The sequence below is a fragment of the Triticum aestivum genome, chromosome 7B (genome assembly GCF_018294505.1).
Source record: "Triticum aestivum cultivar Chinese Spring chromosome 7B, IWGSC CS RefSeq v2.1, whole genome shotgun sequence".
In the NCBI taxonomy this organism is placed as follows: domain Eukaryota; kingdom Viridiplantae; phylum Streptophyta; class Magnoliopsida; order Poales; family Poaceae; genus Triticum; species Triticum aestivum.
This window is the reverse complement of record NC_057813.1, coordinates 36,320,509-36,324,436: the sequence shown is the minus strand read 5'-3', so window position 1 is coordinate 36,324,436 and position 3,928 is coordinate 36,320,509.

Here is a 3,928-nt window from a genome sequence, read left to right as displayed (position 1 = left end):
TCTTTTTTGCTTCTTTTATTTTTTATGAAAATTCTTTCTTTCTTGCTTTATTTATTTTATTTTGTTTCTACTTACTGTTGCTTTATTTATTTATTTTATTATAGTTCATTTATTTTACTTTATTAAAGTTTATTTTATTTCTATTTATTTATTAAAGTTTTTTCTGTTTGTACTTATTGATTTTATTTTGTTTCTACTTATTTATTTTCTTTTTTTTGCTTTTTCTATTTATTTTATGAAAATTCTTTTTCCTTTTAATGTTTTACACACAAAAGCCCTCTCCCCTGGCTGGTTCATTGGTCCCGGTTTGTGGCTTGACCCGGTCCTAAAGACCTCCCTTTGGTCCCGGTTTAGGCCACCAACCGGGACCAATGGTGGTGAGCCAGGAGCGAGGCTCATTGGTCCCGGTTTGTACCACCAACCGGGACCAAAGGGGGCAGACGAATCGGGACCAATGGCCCCACGAGGCTAATGGGCTAACCAGCCCCGAACGTATACCTTGTTTTCTATTGGTGATCTAGTGGCATTTTTGAGAAATCATCTCATGGAGCAATAACATTTTTGAGCAGTTGTAATTTCTAATGACAAAACTGAGTAGTGAGACACAACTAGTGACATAAATGATAAAAACACTTTGTTTAATAAAATATGTCAAAAATGTAATGAATTTGTTTTGATTTAACCGAAATCTTCCAGCTTGCATGAAATCATCCGGTTTGTTAAAAACCATTTGAAATATATGTGGGCATGGTTGGATGACCGGCTCTCGTATTACTGTCTACATGTGCATATGCATCCGGACGCGTGAGCGACCAATACAGTTTCTGTTTTAGGGTTCCGTCTTGGAGATGCCCTCGCAATGCCGTATAGCCTTCCAAGGAAAGAGTTTCACATCGCACTTGTCTAAGTTCAACCAATAGTATCCTCGGCTGAAATAAAAAGTATCCCGGAAATAAATTACAGGAGTAACTCCCGAGCTGCAATTAATAAACCTCAAAAGAGGAAAAAGGAAAACTCTGATGCTGTAATTTTAAGAGAAACGGTTGGACCCGTGCACCTTGCACCTATTTAACACATGTCTCTTCTTCGTCTCTTGGCTAATTTCTTCCATTGTCTTGGGTAGCCGGCCGGGAATATTTCAGAAGCTCCACCGAGATGCGCTTCGTGCTTTGCGTGGCCCTGCTCGCCTCAGCCGGAGTCATCTCCGGTTTGCCACGATCTATGGATCATTAGCCTAGCTAGTAGCTAGCTCGTCACAATCGATTCATAGTACCTCATACTTGGTTGATCTTTTTTTGCCGGAAAAACTTCGAATCTATTTATCTTCAATCATGGTAGTACAACAAAAACTAGAAATAATAAAAATTACATCCAGATCCGTAGACCACCTAACGACGACTACAAGCACTGAAGCGAGCCGAAGGCGCGCCGCTGTCATCGCCCCTTCCTCGCCGGAGCCGGGCAAACCTTGTTGTAGTAGACAGTCGGGAAGTCGTCGTGCTAAGGCCCCGTAGAACCAACGCACCAGAACAGCAACCGCCGCGGATGAAGAGTGTAGATCAAAAGCATCCAACCTGAAAACACACGAACGAAGACGAACGATGAACAGATCCGAGCAAATCCACCAAAGACATATCCGCCGGAGACACAACTCTACACGCCCACCGACGATGCAAGACGCATCACCGAAACGGGGGCTAGGCGGAGAGACCTTTATTCCATTTTCAGGAAGCCGCCACCGTCTCGCCTTCCTGAGCAGGACACAAACCCTAACAAAGCTCGAAAAAAGATCTAAAAACGGAGCCCTCCCACCGGCAAGGGCCGAGATCCACTTCGCCTCCATGGCCATACGGCCACCGAAGACGGGATGGACCGGAGCCGGCGCCGGTGGGAGGTAGAAAGCTAGGGTTTTTGGAGGCGGCGGCTAGGGATTTTGATCTAACCTACTGATCAAACTCAACTGTACGTAGGTGTGGCTGCAGATGAAGCGTTCCTCCTCGGTGACGCCACCACCCACCACCGGAGCAGAAGCCGGACCTTGCTGGATGCTAGCAAACGATGCCCGGTGGACTTCGCGGCGGCGAACTACACCGTGCTCACCAGCCGGTGCAGTTGGCCCCCGTTCGATCCGTCGCGCTGCTGTCCGGCGTTCAAGGACTTTGCGTGCCCTTATGTCGACTATTTGAACAACAACAACGACTGCTCAGTTACCATGTCCCAATACATCCACTTCTACGGTAACTACCGGCCGGGGCTCTTCTTCCACAACTGCAATGAAGGCCCCGAAGGCATCGAATGCCCTGACGACACCCCTTTGTACAGACCATCAACGGCGCCGCCTCCTTCCTCTCTGAATAAGTTACGGAATTCTCTCTCAAAAAAAGAACAAGTTACGGAATTGAGAAATTAATGGATGTGTTACTGATATATTTATGGTTACTACACGTTACTCTGTGTGAATAAATAATAAAATTATAAATAAGAAATATATGATTGTTCTGCATATATGCATACTTATTACCTTCTGTACAAAAAAAATGAATTACCAACGAAATTCCATTGAAAGTTGTAATGTAGAGACTATATGTATTAGTCGTGGTCGAGGTAATCGTTATCGATGATGTGGTCGTCGTCGATGATGGAGCCGCACAAAGCCAGAGGCACAAAAAATTACGCTATGTTGTAGGTGCCGAAGCTGCAATCGTGGATGACTCACCTTGCTAGTGTCAGAGGGTGTCATCAGCAATGACTCTGCCGGTTTTGCCCGGACCGGAGGAAACACATCGGTTTTTCAAGAACCATGTGGTTGTAGGGCCCGTCACTATGTTGTGTCGATGCAGTCATATTGTCGTAAATCACGCGATCGGTTCGGTCATCATGATGTGGTCATTGGCGTCATCGAGGTCGCGTCTTGTAGAAAAATATGTCAGAGAATGTTAGGTGTTCATCTTGCAGATGAGACATCGACGTTTTGTTGACGATGATTGATGAAGGCCACGTTGAAGTAGACATTGGCGATAACTGTTGATGAAGAAGTAGCAAGTGTGAAGTTGTGCGGTCGCTTGAAGTCGTCGCGTGTTGATGCATTGTTGTCGTGCCGAAGAAGTCAATAAAGAATTACATCTCTTTACACACCGAGGTGTCAAGTGGATGGTGCATGTCGATGTAGCTTCTCATAGATGTGCCCGACAAAAATAATTTTTGGACTTGTTATAGTCATTCAACTTGATGTCGTGCTCAGCCTGAAGGCGTTGATCGACTCGACGAAAAATAGCTAGTGCATGGGGCGTCGTAGGTTGGTGTAGATGTTGTCCATGTGCAGGAATTTGCCCTTTGGTGATTCTAGACTCGCAGCACGTACGTGGGTGCTGTCGAGAGTGTACCCACGGCGTGTGCAAAGATGAAAGGTCTGTTGGGCTAGTGTGGCTTGGCGCAGAGGCGGATCGGTGGATCGATGGACCCGTATGGCGGAGTGACAGCGCTTCCGAACCTGGACGGGGCCGCGCGCTGAGTTGACGATGTACACGGCTATCGTAGGTGGACGAAGGCTGGAAGGGCTAGATGTAGATCATCTGGTGCTGATGTTGATCGATGCATATCAGCTCATGTATGTCAGTATATGTTGCTACCTGCACGAGTACATCGTACATGTGCATGAGGCCTCACCTTACATTTTTTTTGGACAAATGATGGTTTTATTGGCTCATAATGAAGCATGAGGAGGACACAAACACAATGAACACACACGGTTAGGATGCAAACAGCCAACTTTAACACACGCGCACAAAAAACAAGCCAACAAATAGCAAAGTCATATACAAGCACGGTCCTAATGGGGGGCAGGTGGGCAGCCGCCCCGGGCCCCTGAAAGGAAGGGGGGCCCACCCAGGGATGTGTCTGTATCATTGTATGTCGACCTGCTGTGGCG